This window comes from Chlorocebus sabaeus, chromosome 13 (genome assembly GCF_047675955.1).
Source record: "Chlorocebus sabaeus isolate Y175 chromosome 13, mChlSab1.0.hap1, whole genome shotgun sequence".
NCBI lineage: Eukaryota > Metazoa > Chordata > Mammalia > Primates > Cercopithecidae > Chlorocebus > Chlorocebus sabaeus.
In genome coordinates, this window is record NC_132916.1 from 20,966,204 (window position 1) to 20,987,727 (window position 21,524).

A 21,524-nucleotide genomic window follows, 5' to 3' on the forward strand; every position below is an offset into this window, starting at 1 on the left:
TTGTCATTAACCTGCCCCAACAGTACCATTCTGGAAAGCCCACTGTTCTCTAGTTGCAGTCACTCAACATGATGTCCTGGAAGAAGATCTAATCAATTTTTAAATCAACATTACATCTAAAGATGGCACCTATGTGAACTGTTTTTAAGTTGCAGAACTTCTCTTCTCTCTTCAATGATCCCTCTTACTCTCCAAAGTTCCCCGTTTGTTTGTTTGTTTGTTTATTGAGACAGGGTCTCCCTCAGTCCAAGATGGAGTGCACTGGCACAATCATAGATTATAACTCACCGCAGCCTCGAACTCCTGCACTCCAGCGATTCTCCCACCTCAACCTCTTGAGCAACTAGGACTACAGACACACGCCACCATGACCAGCTAAGTTTTTGTAGAGATTAAGTCTCACTTTGTCTCCCAGGTGGTCTCAAACTCCTGGTCTCAAGTGAGCCTTCTGCCTTGGCCTTCCAAAGTGCTGGGATTACAGGTGTGAGCCACTGTGCCCAGCCCTTAGTTATTTTCAAAAGATTCTGTAGAAGGTCTTAGCTATGGGCAGAGCCACGTCCTTTCACCTAATGTATGTCACCCACGTTTTTCTCACCTCTGCTGCTCTGCCTTCCTCACCTGAACAGCATCTTGTCCATGAGGCTCTGCTGGTTCCACTGTACTGGAAGTTGCTCAGCAGGCACTGCCACTGCCCAAACCCTGAAGGGCCTGACAGTGCCCAGCTCCAAAGGCACCTGGGAGACCCTGGAAGAGAAGTCTGTCTGCCCCGTCTAGTTTATTATCTGCTGATGCTAAAAACAAATACTTCCTTGGTTTTACAGTTAGCCCCCTGCTGGCCATAGAATTCAGATAATTCTGGGAAGTAGGCTCTACTGTGCTCAGAGTCCTGCCACCCCTCTGAATTCCAAGCCTTCTTACTGGACTGACCTCACTGATTGCCTTTCTTCTCACACATCGAATCCCCTCCATGTTAAACCCACCAGTTTTTAGATATGCATACATGTGTTTGAAACTTAGTCTTGGAAACTGCTTGAGCTCAGTCTGGGAATCTTCCTACTTCATGAACAGAAACGGAAAATACCATCAGATGTCAATTTAGCCACTTCCCTCAAAATAGCTAGTTGTGGGAATTCAACTCGGTATGGTACTGTTTAGACTCCCCACTCCACAACCTCTCTACTAAGCTAGGTCAGAAGTCTAACATGAGTCTCACTTGGCTAAAGATTTGTCAGTGACTGCATTCCTTTTTGGAGGGTCTAAAAGAAAAGGTCCCTTTCCCTTTTCCAGCTTCTAGAGCCTGTCCACATTCCTTGGCTTGTGACCATCTTTCTCCATCTTCAAAACTGGGAATGTCAAATACTTTTCTCATTTTTCTTACATAGTCACATTTCCCTCTGACCCAGCCAGGAATGTTTCCTCATTTTAAAGACTCATGTTTAAATTGGGCCCACATGAATAACACAGGTGATACTCTACTCTTCTCATCTTAAGATATTTGTTCTTAATTAACAATGCAAATTCTCGTTTGTCATGTAAATTGACATAACCACAGGCTCTGGGGATTAGGATGTGGATTTTTTTCAGGAGATGGGAAGATGTAATTCTGGCTACTACACCAAGTTTTCAGGAGAAAGTTTCCAGGGGAGCCTCCTCTTAATAATGAAGCCAGTATTTGCTTGAACTCTAGCTATGTGCCTGGAACTGTGTTAAATGTCCTACCTACATCAACTAATTCAAACTTCAAATATGAAGTCAATAATAGTATGTCATAGAAAGTAAGCTGGTAGGTTCAGAAATTGCCCTAAGTCATGCAGTTAAAACAGCTTGACCCTGGTCAAGCTGTTGCCATAGCATTGTGACTCCTCAACTGTGCTAAAATCGACTGCATAACATATTCCTAATTTGAGTAGAAAAAGTAGGCAAACTTGCATTTCTATTCATCCAGTATGATGTTAATTTTATGTGTCAACTTGACTGGCCCACAGGATGCCCAGATGTCTGCTTAAACATTATTTCTGGGTGTTCGAGAAGGCATTCCCAGAAAGAATTACTATTTGAATTGGTGAACTGAGTAAAACATGTGGCTTTCCTCAATGTAGATGGGGATTAACCAATCCACTGAGGGCCTGAACAGGACAAAACACAACAGGGAAGTCTGAATGTATTCTCAGTCTGACTGCTCAAGCTAGGACGTCAATCTTCCCCTGCCATCCATGTTTCTGGTTCTCAAGCCTTTAGACACAGACTGGAATCTACATCATTGGTCCTCTGGCTCTCAGGCCTTCATACACCACCGCTTTCCTGAATCTCCAGCTTGCAGACAGCAGATCGTGGGACTTCTCAACCTCCATAATCACATGAGCCAATAACTTATAATAAATACCTCTCTTGATAGATGTATGTATTTATATAGATACATACTTAGATAGATAGATCCTATTGGCTCTGCTTCTCTGGAGAATCCCTAGTAGATTTTAGTACTGAGAATGATTCCAGAGAAAGAGAATTTTAAGAATGAGCTGCCTAAATTGGTTTCGGGTTTGGCTCTCTAATATGATTAGATTTAAAGACACTAATGACTCTATTTCCAATAGTAAAGAGTGCACTGATAGTCCATGGCATGAATTATAATAGAGACATGAAAAATATATGCATTGGATACCCAACAAACCACTTATAAGAGACAAGGAACTGGGTATGTACTTTTGAACATTTTTAGAAAATAAACAAATATAATGACCTTGTTTGGTTACTCCTAAGGTCACTAGACAAAGTGGTGAAAGGATGGGATGAGCTCAGGGATTCAATTTCCCAGTTCAAGTGCTGTATAAATGACTTAAAGGCTTCTATGGGTGCCCTGAAGGAAAGCCTTATCTTCTGTAGCTGCAGGGTTGAGATTGCTGAAAGTCAAATGCAAAATCTCATCCAGTGACTGCCTAAATTACAATGTAAGTTGAACTCCCAACCTCACAGGGTGTCTACTGTTAAAGTGAAAGCATTGACTGGGGAAAGTATGGGATTCTATAAGTAGGGATGGAGACATGTATGAAGAACCCAATGAAGCTTGGGACATTGAGCTCCTAAATTCTGATGAGTCTTCTTTGCCAGAGAAAGTAGTCTCCCTACCCCCAGTGGTATCCCCTGTATGAGGGGATTGGATTAACTGTACATTTCCTGAGAAAACAGTATGACTTCCCCTGAGGCAGTTGCCATGTAAGACAATGCTAATTCCCCTCAAGACCCATCCACATCACTTTTCTTTGCTTCTGGACCTACAACTAGACTCAAATGCCAGCAGGTCTCTAAAGATGAGATACAAAGTATGACCCATAAGAACGCATACTAGACTTCAAAATAACTATTTGATTTTTCTAATTTTTACAGACACAAATCAGAGGAACATGTGTGGGAATGGATATTAAGAGTGTGGAATTATGGTTGAAGGAAGATAAAGTTGGATTAGGTTGAATGAGCACACTATACAGACGTTCTACATTGCAGCACAGAAAGTCAAAAAAGGGCTCTAACAGTTTGGTCAGTTGGTTGCATAAAACATGGACCAAAAGATGAGTGATTTGGAAATGCCAGACATGTAATGTAGAGGAAGGGATTAAAAGCTTAGAGAGATTGGAATATTAGAGTGAATTTGTCATTAAAGACCTACGCCCCCACACTAGGAGAATCCAGAAGACATACTTTTCACAACTGTGAGAAATAAATTTGTGAGAGGTGCCCAACATCCTTGAAGAGCCCTGTGATCACTTTTCTCTGTAGGCCAGACTTTACAATGGGGACGGTAGCCACTGGATTGGGAAACCTAAGTGCAATGGGAGTAATTAGATCCTGGGGTCACAGGCGCCAAGTGGCAGCACTCTATCACCAAAGCAAGATGGACATGGTTACATGTCCAGGTAACAGACAACAGAGTCAAAGCAGCAATCAGAATAATCTATACATGCAGACCTATGACCTTGGCAGGTTTATCACAGACTTCCTAGAAATGAAATAGACAGAAACTCTAGTAAATTATTACTTGAAGTGAACAAAAGTCTAATCTGAATTACAAAAACAGATTCACAGCTCCTCAATCAATTCCCAGAGTTGAGCCAGTTTACAAACCCAGGGCCCCTTAGAAATAAAGGGGAGTCTGGGTCCCCTTGAAGAAGGACTGAGGTCACTACCAAAAATTTATACTATTAATCTTTCTCTCGGACTTCCCCAAAGGAGCCATTGGCCTTTAACCAGGGTAACTGTAAATTGAGGAAAAGGAAATATTCAGAGCTTTGGAAAATTACTTGATACTGGCTCTGAACTGACATTAATTCCAGGAGACCCAAAATATCATTCTGGCTCACCAATCACAGTAGGGACTCATGGAGGTCAGGTAGGTGATCAATGGAGTTTTCACTCAGGTTAATCTCGCAGTGGGCCTATTGGGTCCCTGAATTCACCCTGTGGTTATTTCCTCAGTTCTGGAATGCATAATTGGAATAGATATACTCAGCAGCTGACAGCATCTTCACATTTGTTCCCTGACCTGTAGAGTGAGAACTATTATAGCGGAAAGGGCCAAGTGAAAGCCAGTAGAACTGCCTCTACCCAGAAAAATACTTAGCCAAAAACAATACTGCATTCTTAGAGGGATTTCAGAAATCAGTGCTACCATCAAGGACTTTAAGGATGCAGGGGTGGTGATTCCCTCTGCATCCCCAATTCAATTTGTGTATTTGGCCCTGTGCAGGATCTTGGAGGATGACAGTGGATTATTGTAAACTTAACAAAGTGTTGACTTCAATTGCAGTTTTGTACCAGATGTGGTTTCATTACTTGAACAAATTGACTCATCCCCTAGTACCTGGTATGTAGCTATTGATATGGTAAATAACTTTTTCTCCATATCTGTCCATAAGGCCCATCAAAATTAGTGAGCCCTAATCCAGTATGACCCGTGTCCTCATTAGAAGAGGGTATTAGGACACAAACATGCACACAGGAAATTCTGCCAGCAGACTGTCAGAATTAAACAAGAACTGCAACTCTTTTCTGGGTCTCCAGCCTGCCAGTCTAGCCTACAGAGTTTAGACTTGCTAACCTTACAATTATGTCAGCTGATTTCTTAAAATAAATTCTCTCTCTGTCTCTCTCTCTGTCTCTGTCTCTGTCTCTCTCTCTTTCTCTCTCTCTCTCTGTGTGTGTGTGTGTGTGTGTGTGTAGTACCATCATGGTGCCTACTTTATAGTAAGCAGTAGCACTTGCGGGTCCTCAGCATAGTGCATGAATCTCAGTACATACCGCTCATCACTATAAAAACTACTGCAATGGCTAGGTTCATTCACTTAAGTTTTTCTAAAATTTATACTAATTTTTTGATAGACTGCTGGCCATTATATATATATATGTATATATGTGTGTGTATATATATGTGTGTGTGTATGTATGTGTGTGTGTATATATATGTGTGTGTGCGTATGTGTGTTTATATATATAACTCTATATATATATATGTATTTTGAGATGGAGTCTCACTCTGTCCTCTGTCTCCCAGGCTGGAGTGCAGTGGGGTGATCTCGGCTCACTGCACGCTCCACCTCCTGGGTTCAAGCGATTCTCATTCCTTAGCCTCCCAAGTAGCTGGGACTATAGGCACACGCCACCTCGCCCGGTTAATTTTTTGTATTTTTAGTAAAGATGGGGTTTCAGCATGCTGGCCAGGCTGGTCTCAAACTCCTGACCTCAGGTGATCTGCCTGCCTTGGCCTCCCAAAGTGTTGGAATTAGAGGCTTGAGCCACCACGCCCGGACCATAATATTTTTAAGTTACTGATACACAAAAAAATGTTCCAAAGAACGGTGCTACGTACAATACTATTGAGTGCCTGCCAAAACAGGATCACTGTTTAAGCCAGGTCAGATGTCTGCATTTTGAAAAATACACAATGAAACAAATACTTTAAAATTTCAAGTATTAGAACAAACAATCAAAGTGTTATTTCATTGTCCCTTTATTCTTTATGCAAAGCAATATTACAGTATAGCATGCAAATATTACCACACTGATTTAAGCTGTCTGATTATAAATTTTTTGTAGGTCCAAAATAATAACCCCTTCAAAACTGGGGTTCTATTACAACCTGGAGGATTTCTTTCCATCCCTTAAAAATTCTTCTAGGAAATGTGAGTGACAGCAAACACATAATGTCATTTGAGGTGTCATTAAACCTCAAACTGGCAAATATTTTGAGCAATGCCTTCTCAGTGGAAGTTTGCAAGCCTTACAATGTATGAATACTTATTGTTGCAATGATGCAAAATGTATCTTTCCAAGGAAGGTGTATTGAAGTCTTTGTGGGAATTACTTCAGAATAATAGGAAAAGTCACAATTTTTCTTTTCCCAAAGAAGAGAGAAAATAAATATATTGTGGGCATTATGAAGCCTTCAAGCCTAAAAAAGAAATTTAACCACAGTCTCCCAGATGAACAACCAATTTTGAAGATGCTGCTTCTAGTATTAGATATTGTTAATTTTAGGGAAAATAAATTTAGTAGCTAAGATATTACATTTTTAATTTGCATTTATTTGATTCTGATAAGATTGATCCTTATCTACGAATTTACTAACTACAGTCAGCCCTTCATATCCTCCAGTTCTGCATCCTGTAATCAACCAATGGCAGATGGGAAATATTTGGGAATAAAAAAAATAAAAATAACAATATAACCGCTAAAAATACAAATAAAAATCAATAAAGTATAACTACTATATGTATACCACTTACATTGTATTAGGTATATACGTAATCTAGAGATTATAGCAATATTGCATATTGCTATATGCAAATATTATACCATTTTATATAAAGGACTTGAGTATCCCCAGATTTTGGTATTCACAGGGTCCTAGGTTTGTGTTTGGGAGGCCACAAGTCAATGCTGAAATGTCCTGAGGAAGTCACTTAGCCACCCTGGGCCTTAACTTTCCTAACTGCAAAATGAAAACAAAAAATGAGTTCAATGATTGCAGAGTACTCCATTAAGGACAATTTATTTGCAAAGAACAGAGGCTCTTTCAAAGTAGTTCAGGTAGAAGGGTGAGATTTTTGCTAATGTGTGTTGAATCTCTAACTGTTGTATGGGTCCTCTGTCTCTTTCTCAAACCACTCAGCTTTACTTCTCTAGGCTTCTGTTGTGTTTTGGCCTCATCCTTTTACTATTGGCAACCTCTCAACACATGGCAGAATGGAGCTCCTTTGGAAACCTACATCCCTTATAGCTCATGCTTCAAAAAGAAGAGAGAGCTTTTTCTCCCAGTGCCCATATACCAAATCTAGGAGGAACCCTCACTGGGTCATACGCCCATGTCTGGACCCAAAGGCCAGAGAGACACTACAATTAACAGTCTCACCAGAGTTCATAAGTAGCAGAAGAAATACATGAGTGCTAAGCAGACCAAAATGGGGAGGGAGGAGTCCACAGTAGACTCACATGGAGTACGAAGAGCAGGAACGCAGAAACTGGAAAATTGTCAGGCAACTACTTTCTTTGATGGTCAGTCTCTGGGTCCACAGGTGCTCCCACTCCTACTTCTTTTTCAGCATGTGCTCCTTCGTTCTCTCTGGAAAAAAAAAAAAAAAAAAAAGCCTTTTCTTGAAAACTGTTGTTTCTGACTTTCCATGACATTGACTTCCATGTAGCTCTAACTCCCCCTGAAGCTGACACTGGCCCACACAATGTGACAGTGCAGCACAGCTCCCCACCGCCCCTGACTGCCCCAGAATCTGTGTCCCAATTCCAAATTTCCATGAGAAAGAACATGACTGAAGTTGGGTCAGGGGTCTGGTGAAGTTAAATTTACTTCTGCAGTGCTACCAGTGGGTGGAGTATTCTGGGAAGGAAATGTGTTTCCCCTCATCCTATTCTACTCACATCCTCTCTCACTATAATACAAACACACACATGCACACACACAGACACACACACACACAAGCATCTTGCAGATTCTCTAAGCACAACGTTTGTCTTGCCTCAAAGCTTTCCATGTACTGTAGCTTCTGCCAAGAGTGTTCTTTCTTCCAAAAATTTTATGACATCCAGTCATGCACCATAATGATGGTTCAGTCAGCAACAGACCACATGTATGATGGTAGTTTGGTAGTCGCGTAAGATTATAATACAGTATCTCTACTGTACCATTTCTATGTTAGATACGCTTAGATTCCAAAATACTTCTCACTGTGTTACAGTTGCCTACAGTATTCAGTACAGGAACATACCACACAGGTTTGTAGCCTAGAAGCAATAAGCTATACCACATAGCCTGGGCATGTAGTAGACGGTACCATCTAGGTTTAGGATTGTCTAAGTAAACTCCATAATGTTCACAAAATGAAGAAATCACCTAAGGACACATTTCTCAGAATATATCTCCATCATTTAGCAACACATGGCTGTTTCATCTTTTGAATATATCTTTTGGAAAAATCACCTTTTCAGATAGGCCTTTCTCGCTCACATAATTTAGAGATATCTCCTGAAATTCACTAGCATTATACCGTGTGTGTGTGTGTGTGTGTGTGTGTGTGTAAAATCTGTTAACTGTCTATTCTCCTCTCCCTCACTGGTCTGCAAACTTAAATAACAAAAAAACATAAATTTTATTTTTTCTGAAACTTTATTATTTTTAATCTCTGTTCCTTTAAGAAGCAGAAACCTAACATAAGTCAATTTCCCTAGAGTTGTAACCATGTTCTGATGGCGTGTGGGGTACAGGAAAGCATTGGGTGGGGGTCAACTGTTCCTCAATATCATCATCTCCCCACGTTGGGGTCTGGTGGAATGAGTTTAATCAAGTCTGATATTTAATCATCCATTCATTTCACTGGTGCATCCTCCCTAATTTCCATTTGCAAGTTGTCTAAGATAGTATCTTCAAAATTAAAGTTTTCTCGTGAACATATTTGTTTAATAACAGGTTGCCTATCTAACTGAGAAAAGAGAAAATCACCCAGTCCATCATGAAAATTATTTACTTTCTTTGAACGGCTAAGAATTGACATCATTAAGACGGCTGAGTGCTGCAAGAAGTGGGGGGACTTGCAGCACAAGAGTTGGTCCACAGATTGCATTTAAAGCACTATAAACCTATAATTTTTACTAAGGCAAAATATTTGGGAAAATATAAAGTACTATGAGAACATAGTATGAAGCTGTCAGTGGTAACAAAGACTCTAAGCATCTAGTGCTCCTTAATGAAATTTCATACGATCTAAATTTCTTTTGCAATGAATGAGCTACTTAAATAGATTGTATTTGCCTGCCTTGTACAGCATTATTTCTGCCAGCCAGTTGCTATAATTAATTTGTTTTCATCAGTGAGAGTAATGAGCTGTCATTTATTTCGCTTTTCAATTTATTCTCAACTCATTATGTATTGACAGTGTGTTTAGGGCTTCCTAAAGCTGGCTTCTACTGTGACACAAAGAAAGGAGGTTCCTTTGTTTTCAGACCGCGTTTGAATGGTATATCTGGCTACCTTTCATAAGGGACGTATGGAAGCTCAGGATACTGAGTTAATATTTTTCACCATGTTATTTTAATCTATACAAACTACTTACAAAATTTGATGACTAATTTTTAAAGTAACGAGGTATGTGGGAATATACGTTCCTTCAACTTTGGAAGTTGATTTTCTTGTGTCCAATTCTCTCTAAGCAGTATTTACAATCCAACTAAATAATAATATTTAAAATAATACAATTTGGTCTTCTAATTATATTACATTATTATTTCTTAACCTTCTTTGAAAATAAAACACAAATGGTTCATGATGAATCAAAATTTTAACTCTTTCATAAGCAGGAGTGTGTGTATCAAGACACAGGACACAAAGTAAAGTTGGCCTCTTAGTGTAACTATCCTACTAATGAGAAAATTCACTTTCATAATAACAAAAAGAGAATTGTTATTCTGGTATTCTGCATGGTCAGGTAGGAAGAATGTGGAATTTAGATTCAAATATCCTGGAGTTGACTCTTATCAAACTTCTGGGGACCTCACAATGAATAAGGTCATAAAGATTGTCGTATGGAAAGAACCTACAAGAGTACCCACTGTACCAAAAATACCTTCCTGGACCATAACATGGGGGAACAAATGCCAGCACGGAGGCAGTGGAATTAAAAGCACAGACTCTAGGATATGATTGCCCTAAATAAGAGCCTGCTCTCTGCACTTACGGGCTATCAGAACTCAGACAAGTTAAAACTCTCACTCTGCCTCAGAGTTTTATCAACTGTCAACTAAAACTAATAAAATAGTACCACTCTCATAGAGTTGTGAGGATTTAATGAGTTATTTCATGCAAGGTTCTGAAGACTTTGTGTGGGATGCAGTAAGAACTAGATGAATATTCACTATGACTATAACAATGTTGCGCTAAAAGCCATGGTTTGGTACTGAATCACCCTCCACTTCAGTTCTGCTTTGTGGTTCTTATTGCTGCTCCCCAAAAGCCTTCTACTTCCTGTGGTTCCTGCTGTATGGAGTGCAATTGATGATGGTTTCTTCTCTATGGAGTGTAATTGATGACTGTGGGCTAAACTGTGTTAAAATTCATGACATTTTAAGTGCTCATGTTTTCCTAATTGTAAAAGGGTAACACATGCTTGTTGTAGAAAATTAATTTATATGTAATTAACAATTATATAGTAATATAAAAGTATAAAGAGAAAAATTAAAATTAAAGTAGGATTTATGTTTTATATATTTCTTACTATGTCTTGCTGGGCATACAGACAAATGTTCATAAGTTTACATTACTAAATACACACACACACACAGAGATCTGTATATCTTGATTTGTTAATTTAATATTTAATCACAGGCATTGCCCAAAGTTGTTAAATTTTATTAAAGATTAATGTTGATCGCCACATAATAGTCCATCGTTACGATTAATTCGCCAGTTTTCCACAGTTAAATATTGAGGTTATTATCACATTTTTGTTAGTATAAATTACACTATTAGAAACATGTTTGTCCTTAAATATTTGTCCACATTATCATTTACTTTTACCGTATTTCCAGAACTGAACTTAATGCATTAAAACACATTAAATATCTTGATTGAAATAATTTCTAGAAATTTTATAACATTTTCCACTACTTCAGTGGAAAAACAGTATCATAATTATTTTGATTTTCAATTATTTGATTACAAGTGAAGTTGAACAATTTTCAGCTATTTATACTTTGGATTTCTTCTGTTAATTGTCTATGTCTTTTGCCTAATTTTCTATAGAAAAATCTCTGTTTTATATTGTTCTTTGCCTCATTAGCACCATTGTTAGTGTTTTCCCTATTGAATTGTAAGCAGGGGGTCGCACTTTCTCACTCTTGCTAGTTCCCTCTGTGCAGATGGAGCTCCACTGCCAACCACTTCTGGCGCTCTTGCCCTCATGATCCTTCTAGCCCTAGGGATGAGGAATGACTGATGGGTGAGTTTGGAATAAGGAACTGAGCATGTGTAGCTTAACTCTTTCCACAGTGTCCCTGTCCAGTTGTTATAGATACTATAAGCGCTCGTCTCATCTGTTCTTCTTTGCTGTAAGTTTTGAAGGAATAGCTTAATTTGGGAGGCATAGGGCTTTCCAGGACTGCCTGGGACCCAGTGCGCAGGTCTGCCTAGTTCTAATGTTCAAAGTTAGAAAGCCTACTGTTGCTACTCACAGAGATCACCCAAAACCCTTCCTCAGTAATAGAAGTAATATTTTGCTCTCTATCTTTCACTGTTTTGTCTCTCCAATTGGTTCAATCTTGGGTAGAGAAAGCAAGGTGTGTCATTCATTGGGCCTCCTAAAACTCCAAAATCTGTTTGAAACTTGAAAAAAATATATATACAAAGCTGAATTTGAGGGACAAAGTAACAATAAAGGATTGGACACTGGAGCAGAAAGTGGAAAGTTTAAAGCTGCATGGATTTGTTTTTCCTTGACATGTCACTGAAGTTTATGGAAACTTTGTTCACAGGAAAGTAGTTGTTTTACACCTCTTCACTGGGTTTAGGAATATTCAAGCAGGCCTCAGCAAAAGCACAGGGTGCCTTGGTCTCAGCATATCTCGATTTCTCAGGCTGCTGGGCATCTGCAGGGACATACTGCCATTGCTTCACATTGAAACCACACAGGCACCTTCGCAAAAAAATGCAGTTTGAGGGATGGAGAGAATCCGAGCAGGTACGGGCAGCCATGGGGCCATAGTAAGCGGAAGACTTGATTACACAGGAAAGTGTTCTCATGTCATGCTTTTTAGATATTTTGGAGTTGTATAAATTATTTGATGCTTACACTTGGGTTTTTTCTGTTTTTTTGTATTGTTTTGCCAATTAGATCAAATCTTAAATTACGACTGTGTTCTACAGAAACTACAGAAAAATAGTGTGGATTTTTAGCTTGGACTTCTTAATGTGAGGCCAAAGTAGAGAGTGGCATAGATTTCTCCAAGCACTGTGATGTTTCATGTCATTCGGAACTTCATTCATGAAAAATAGGAAATAGGAGAGGAGCTAAGCTTGAATACAAACTTAGCTAAGCTCTTGTCCACAAACGCTTAAAAGTCTATCCCTCATATAGTCTCAAGTTGACTCTGGATTTTTTAATCACATAAGTTCTGAAATGGCTTAAAAATGGTGTAAGACACGAGTTGTAGCTGGATTCATAGAAGAGTGGTTTATTTCACCAAGAAATAAATAAAAATAAATAGGGCCTTTAGTATAGAGACAAATGCTACCTTCTTAGGCTCAATTGAAATATTGCAGAACCAAGAAAGGTAATTTAAAAGGCGTGGGCTTGAAATATTCTGCCTCTAGGAATTAAGTTTGCTCAGAAGTCAAGGAAGACTTGAGAGTGGCTTTTAAAAAGAAATTGGTTCAGCCTTCATCTCAGAACAGAAGCAGTAGAAACATGAAAATAAATCAAGAAAGACAGATTAATTAAACTGGGGGAAGAAAAATAATCCTCAGGAGAAAGGTTAAGCTCTGAGGAAATGGATTATGTGGATATTAAAGGAAACATAAGGTCTTGAAGGTCAGAATAGATCAATAATGATGAGAATACAAAATAAACAATAGTGTTATATGATAATAAATTAATAATAAAGGAGCACTACACCCAGGCGTTGTGAGGATGAAATGAATTAATACATGGACAGTCCTAGGAGCAGTGCCTGTATGTGGTAAATGCTCTACCTGGGTCATCTGGCGCCGTTATTATCAGTGCTTTTAAGTTTAGAGAAGTAAAGATATAGGCATAATAAGCAGAAGAAACTATTAGATACCAGGGCAGAAAAGAGAATAAGGATACGTTAGTAGAAACGTCTCTCACTTCAGCCAAAAACAATGGAGAATTAAAGCTAGTCAAGGCTTCCGACATCCAAGAGCTGAGGAGCAGTGGTGCTCTGGGAAGCAGGGGCAGAGGTATTGGTCCTTACCAGACTCTCGGGGCGTTTCTATTCACAAATCTGAGTTGATTCTCCAGCTGAAACAATGAGGGATTGGAGGCAGCCATCTCTCCTGGGAGTGAGTCTTCCTAAGTGAAAGCAGTTTCATAGGAAGAGGGATCTAGGGATCATATCCCCTGTGGCCAGTGACCCACAGGCCCACTCACATGACAGAGCAATGCCATTCAGATGAATCCCACCCTCACTACATTCTGCGGGCCATAAACACCATTTTTGGTCTTAGCACTCTATTTTGTTGTTGTTGTGGTTACCCTAGCCTTTTGCCTTCATTTTCCTTACTTAGCTAATGGTTCTGCCTCTTGCACTCTAAACTCCACTGGGACATCACCTGGGGCTTTGTTCATTCCCAAATTTCTAACACTTAGCACAATGCCTAGCGTATATTTGTTGAACAAATAAATACATGGGATAGCTATTGAAGATGCTAAAGAGTTTTCTTCAATTTCCTTTTGGTCCTGATCATTTCAAAGCACATAACTAAAAATATAATTATGCTTTGAAATTTTAAATTTATATTATTTTCCCATTCTTCCTATGTATTGAACATAAGCTTCATGTTCTAATGAGGGAGTAGTAAGTCAAAAACTCAATTGCCTGCAGGGACACTGAGTTAACACAGATGACTAAAATGATCTGCCTAAAAAACTGTAGGGCCAAAACTGTCTAGCTCCAAATCTAATACCTGACTAATTATGTTTGTTCTTGGTTATGGTCACATTTTCCTACTTCATTTCATCTCTCTCCCTCTCTCTCTCTCTCTTTCAGACATTGTCTATAAAAGGATAGTAGAGACTAATGTCAAAAGTATCCCCTTTTTTCACACAGGACTTGCCTTTCCTCTGTCTGGCAAATAAGGGGAGGGGCCGAACACCTGGTTCTAATAAGGAGTTGAGCTGACTCAGGACGGATAGAGCTTTAGAGAAAACCCAGCTCGCTTCATGTTGGAGATTGTGTTTATTACAGGTCTCTCCTCTAGCAGGGCTTCATCTACTGAAGCCCCTGAAAACTGGAATAAATTTGCTTTTGCTTTTCTCTCCAGGTCCCATCCTTCCTGATCCTCAGCACTTAGCAGATATATGCATTTGTGGTTCCTCTGGATTCCAATCAGAGTCACCCCATCTTTAGGTTTGGCCAGGGAAGAGTGAGAGGAAATTATGTAAGCTAGTTCTCAGCAGAAGCTTGAAAAACCACTGAATGTTTCCATGCATATACTCTTTTCCCTCTGCCATGAGACTGGCATGTCTGTGTTCATTTCTTAGACCTGCCAGATAAGGTACTCACAAAACTGGAGCTCAAATAACATAAATTTATTGCCTCACAGTTCCAGAGCCTAGAAGTCCAAAATCAAGGTGTTCAAAGGATTGGTTATTTCCGAGGACTGTGAGGGAAAGATCTGTCCAGGCCTCTCTCCTTGGCTTGTGGATGGCTGTCTTCTCCCTGTGTCTCTGCACATCATCTCTCCTGTAAACCGAAAATAAAATTCTAAACCCCCAACCAACTGAATAGACCCTTCCTCTCGCCAAGGGCATTCCAAGTTAACCTAAAAAACTAGTTCAGGTCATGATGGGAAATAGAGGTAAGATGTGCCTCATTATACCTTCCTTCCATTGGAATTTAGGCACAGCTGACCAGCGTTAACATCAACACAGAGACCTGAAGACTGATGAAACAGACTTTTGTAGCAATAAGACCCCAAATTCCAGCCTGACTCTAGTGTCACATCACATGACAGATCACTGGTACACCCTAACAGAAATAGAAGTATTTTACCCCAAAATATATTTCTTTGACATATTTCCAATGGCCCTGCAAAAGTATCTCTTGTGGGGAAAATCTACATTCCATAGGGAATCCCTGTTCCTTTCCAGGTTTCTTCCCTGACCCAGGAGAGAATTAACAAAGAGTCTGGCACCTATTTAGGTCTGATAAGAGCTCTGAAGCCTGCTACCTGGAGGCTTCATCTGCTTGAAAAAACCTTGGTCTCCACAACCCCTTATCTTAACCCAGACATTTCTTTCTATTGATTCCAGGTCTTTAGATAATAACTGTTTCAACCAATTGCCAATCAGAAAATCTTTGAGTCCACCTATGACCTGGAAGCTCCCGCTTTGTCTTGCCTTGACAGAAAGAACCAATGTACATCTTGCACGTATTGATGACGTCTTATGTCTCCCTAAAGTGTATAAAACCAAGCTGTAGCCCTGCCACCTTGGGCACATGTTCTCAGGGTATCCTGGGGCTGTGGCATAGGCCACTGGTCACTCATATTTGGCTCAAAACAAATCTCTTCAAATATTTTACAGAATTTGACTATTTAGATCAACATGCCTCTGTGTGTGTCTGTCTCTGTGTCCAAATTTCCCTGTTTTATAAAGACACCGTTCATATTGCATTAGGGCCTATCTTACCTAATTGTATCTGCAATGACTCTCTTTCCAAATAAGGTCACATTCTGAGGTACTAGGGATTAGAACTTCATTATATGAATTTGGAGGGGATCATAATTCAACCCCATAACAGTGTCACAAATTACAACTGCTTTTTCATCCTGAATCCAAGAATGAAGAAGACATGCAGAGCAAAGCCTTCAGGCCCTTACAGACCCATAGTTGACATGCAACATTAGACATAAATAAACCTGTATTATTGTAGGCCACTGAGAATTCAGGGGTGGTTTGTTACCACTGCCTTATTTAGTGTAAATTACTTAACACAGCATCTAATATGCATTCACTCAATGTATTTCTTTCGGTTTCAGTTAGTGTCATGGGTTGAATTGTATCCCCAAAGAGATAAGTTTAAGTCCTAGTCCCTGATATCTGTGAATGTTACCATACTCAGAAAGAGGTTCTTTGCAGAAGTTAAGATGAACTCACACTGGATTAGTGTAAGCTCTAACTCCAATGACTGGATACATACAAGGAAGAAAGCCACGTAAAGACGGAGGCAAAGATGGAGTGATGCATCTACAAGCCAAGTGCCAAGTACTGCCAGAAACTATCAAAAGCTAGGAAGAGGCACAGTAGGATTCTTCCCTAGAAACTTTGGAGGGAGCATGGCCTCACCAACACCATGATTTCAGACTTTTATCCTCCAGAATTATGAAAGAATAAACTTATGTTGTTTTAAGCCATCCAGTTTGTGGTATTTTGTTTGACAGTCCTAGGAAACTAATACAGGTAGAATGAATCCCTACTCTCACTGCGATGTTTCTTTGCACTCTGCTTCCTCAAGGCCAGTAATTCTCAATGCAGTTCTCTCATCTTTATAGTTTGTGAAATGCCACCAAGATATGGCAACAACTTGTCTGAAAGTGTCTTGATGGTGGTGTGTGGTTTACTTTGTCTTTCTGTGTATAGTCACTGATATTTCAGTGGAAAGTTAAAAATGTGTGCCAGGTGCTCCTAAAGCTGATACTCTATAACTCTCACATCTAATATGTTTAAGCATTTAGGAAACAATTTTCCATTGAAAACTGAATATTCCAAATCAACTGCGGAGCAGTAGTCAATAATACCAGGGAAAAGACTAGATGTAAAGTGCAACACATACTTCAGGAAACCAACGCCTAAAAACCCCTGTGTCTTAAGATCTGATAGGCTCAGTTGTAGGAAACTCCACCTGCCTGCACATTTCTGGCCTTTATCTATGATACCTTCAGGACACTAGAAGGGAGGGAATAATTTTATTATTAATTTTACTGTAACGATTTAGGGTCACTATTTGGAGTGCAGCCATAGCGCCCTCTTGCCCAGACACCTTCTGATAGAGCACAAGGAGGGCACAGCAGAGAAAGCGCACAGGCCAGAGTCACATCTTGCTTCTTATCCAATTGGCCCCAGCAATGATTAAGTGAACCAGTATTTACCTCAGGTGAGGAGGCACCTGTGACTGACTTCTGCAACCTTAGAGTGATTCAACAGGAACTGTTTCAAGCAGCAGAGAATGACTGAGGTTGATGGTGGCTTTTACAGAGGCAGCTGGAAATCGGGGGCTTACAGCTTTGGGACAGTACCCTAACGAACAGGACTCAGGGATTAGATTAATCATTATTCCTACATTTATACTTATTATAATTTCTAATTCAAAAGAATTGTACAATCATTGAAGAATAATTCAAACAATACAGAAATATGTGTAAAGTCAAAGTCCCCACAGCATTGTACCCAAAAATAAACACTGTCACCTATATGATACACAAATGTCTAGAAATTTTTTAGTTCTCTAATAATATAGCCCCTCTCCTCCTGTTTAATAAAATGAGATTATACTACACTTTGTTTAACAATTTGCTTATTGAACTTAACAATATGGAGATACCTTTATAATTTTATATGTCTACTTGTCTTTTATTTTACTTTTTTAAAACAATGTTATCATCTGCATAAAAATGAAACATCCTCACTCCAAAATATTTAAGCTATTCAGAAGAGTACAAAACAGGTAGCAAATATACATAATGTAAATACTTAAAAATACATCTCATTAACATTGGATGAACTTCATTCTAGCTAGTAATTTGTGTATAAGTATATGGAGAATAAAAAAGATAGATATATGGATATATTTATAAAATAATTTTGTAATATAAATAATATTTAAATAAAAATGTGATTTTACTTTAAGTTAAACACTAGAAAAATAAATTGAAATAAAATTAATAGAACTTACAAAGTCAGACAAACAAGTGTCTTCTGACAAACAATTAGTTGGTTAAGGTTATGGAAAAATTCAAAAATCATTAAAAGATTTGGTTCCATTATGTCATTTTAAACTATATACTTCAAGTATCAACATGTCAATTGACTCTCCTCTATGAAAGATAAGAAAATATTACTCTCATAGTGCCTCCCTCTCCTGACTTTTAGATTTGAGTTAAAGCACTATTTTTATTTGAAAACCTATCCCATTATTATTTTGCCTTATCTTCACATATAAATGCATTTAATATTGTAGCAGACTAGCAGACACTACCAAACATTTGTTCCTACCCCTCTTTTCTACTCCAAAGGAATCCATTTTGTTCCAGATTTTAGCCCTTTTCTCATGGCCATGTGCTTCAGGATAAGCCTCACTCCAGAGAGTAACTCCTAATTAGTCAACCCTAGTGATCTCATTCTCCTCACCAACGATTGGTTAGTATCGTAGGCATGCAGTACAATTCTGGCCAAGGAGACATGAGGATAACTAATAACTTCCAAGAATTATTTCCTAACTTTTAAAAGGAAACACACAGAAAAAGTCTATTCCTTTTCTGAATGTGATTGCATTTGGCTGTGATGCCTGGATTGTTGCAGCTTCTTTGAATCCTGAGAGCAGATCTGATATTTTGAGGATGAAAGAACATAAAGATTCAGAGAAGTTGAGTCCATGATATGCTCACTGGACTCCTAAACTGAACAATATGGAGCTACACTGTTTCTGAAACTTCTTGTTATATGAAGTAATAAATATTGTTTAAGTCATTTTGAGATGGATTTGTTCCTTGAATTCAACATCATCTTCAAAGCTATCCTAATAAACATAAGTATTTACCACTGATCCTTCTTACTACATATCACCTCATGATTTAGAGACAGAGAATGTGTGTGTGTATTTTACTTAATCCTAGGGTAACTTCATGGCAAGCTTTATCTACTGGGAAAGTTCTATTACTGATATAACTAACTCACATTTTTAATTCATTCACAAATTTATTGATTGATGAATTTGTGTGTGTAAATATATAATCTTGACTGTAGGAGAAGATAGGCAATAAAATAAATAAGGACATTACATGGGGTATAAGAAGGTAATAACTGTTATGGCAAAAAGTAGATCAGGAAAGAGGGTAGGGAGAACCACGTATGAAGGGTGGGGAAAGGGTTGCAATTTTAAATAGGGCGGTTGGTGAAAATTCCATTGTTCTGTGCAATTCTCATCATGACATTCCATTTAATCACTTGGATGCCCTGTAAATTAATAATTTAACCTATTGTAATTCAGTTGAGTAATGTCAAACTCGTTTGTTCAATTTTAGAGTATACAAAAATTTTAATACAATAAATTGGGCCTTGATGCTCTCCTTGGAGAATATAATTCAAGCACATATTTAATTGTTATCTGAAAGATTGACTCCATCAAAGTTTGGGAAAATCAACACAGCCTCCTGAGAAGATAATTTTAAAATATTTGTTAGAGACACATTTTCCCATGCCTTGGAAGTTAAACATAATCTCCATCCTCTCATCCAAACTCTGTTTCAAGTGTCAATCTGCTGAAAAATGAAAAGGAACCTGATATGCACTAACTTTTTGTCTACCTGGTTACTTATTCTTCAAAACAATAAACAATAACTAGCATTTATTGAGGATAAGATAAATATCAGATGAGGTAGCAAACGTAATACAGAATCCTCCTACAATTTTACAATAATGTTATAATCTTTCAAACTTCTCTCTCCCTTGCTTGATTTTTACAGATTTATCTCAATGAAGCATTTAATGAAGCAACTAATGCATTTCTTTTATTTTTCCAAGAAGTCACAACTCTTTGTCCATTCACATTTCATTCACTTTCCATAAAATTAAATTATACATTTATAGCAACAGGTAAAATCAGTTTAAATCAGTTTGGTAGCAACAAACAGACAAACAAACAAACAAAAAAACACAACATTTCACATGCAAATCAAAAAAAGTAAGGCTGGGCATTTTTCTTTAAGTACTGCTTATCCCAAGTGACTGCATGGCCCTATCACATGATAGAACTAAAACTTTAAAAGCACTAAATAAAACTGACAATCAAAATCTCTCCTACTCCATCTTTTTCCTTTCATCTGGTCAGAGTTAATGCGGAAATATTTTAGCATTGCGTTCCTTTCTGTCATGCTGGACCATGGGGAGGGTGAGCCTCCATCATTGTCAGGCAGGGAGAAATCATCACCTATGACAGGAGAGCAGAGAGACACCAGGATTCATATGAGCTGGACAACGTGTCACATACACAAGGAAGGCTGCAAGCACAAAGTCAGAGAAAGCGAGGAGATCTGAAGTTTCTGAATGATATGACCAATGATCAGGCTTGTAGAATATTTCTAGAATATTAGACAGAAACCAGGAGCTAGATGATCAAAGAAAGACAAAGACAGGGATAAATCAAAAGCACATCCAGTCAGTGCCTGGAAGACTGAGGCAGCTGGGTGCCATCTTTCAGTCAGTATTTCTCTCTGACATTTCTCCATTTCTCCAGGCGAGACCAATGTCCTCTCCCTTTCTTCCATGAGATGTATAACACTGTGTCAATGCTATGTCCAACTCCCTAGGTAAGACTTCCTATCTTGGTAAACATACTTGTCACAAGTTAAACACAAAGAAAACAATGTTTAATGCTACTTTGTAGGTATTTCCTAAAGCTCAGAAGTGGAAAGAAAATTACAGAAGAAAAAAAATTGGACATTCTCAGGAATCCAAAATGTAGGAGTGTGGGTGTTGAGGGAGAGATAAAAGAAAAAAGTTAATATTCAAGTACTTGATCTTTAAAATGGTAAAAAATTTATATGAATATGTTTTTGGATGCTAGATGTCATCTGCATCTAAATCCTCTTGTGACCGTTTTAAAACATGGGCACAAAATCTTTGCTGGGCTGGGCAGGGATCTATGTCTACTCCCCTTGATTCCGGCCAAGATGTGGCTTCTTTGACAAATAGAGTGTAATAGGTTTCTCTAGAGGGACAGCTCTAATAGGATAGCTATATATATATGAAAGGGAGTTTATTAAAAAGTATTGACTCACACGATCACAAGGTGAAGTCCCTTTTAGCCAGGCGTGGTGGCGTATTCCTATAGTCCCAGCTACTCAGGAGGCTGAGGCAGGAGAATTGCTTGAGCCTGGGAGCCTGGGAACCTGGGAGGCGGAAGCAGTGAGCCGAGATTGAGCCATTACAAGTGCACTCCAGCCTGGGTGACAGAATGAGACCTTCTCTAAAAACAACAACAACAACAACAAGGTGAAGTCTCACAACAGGCTGTCT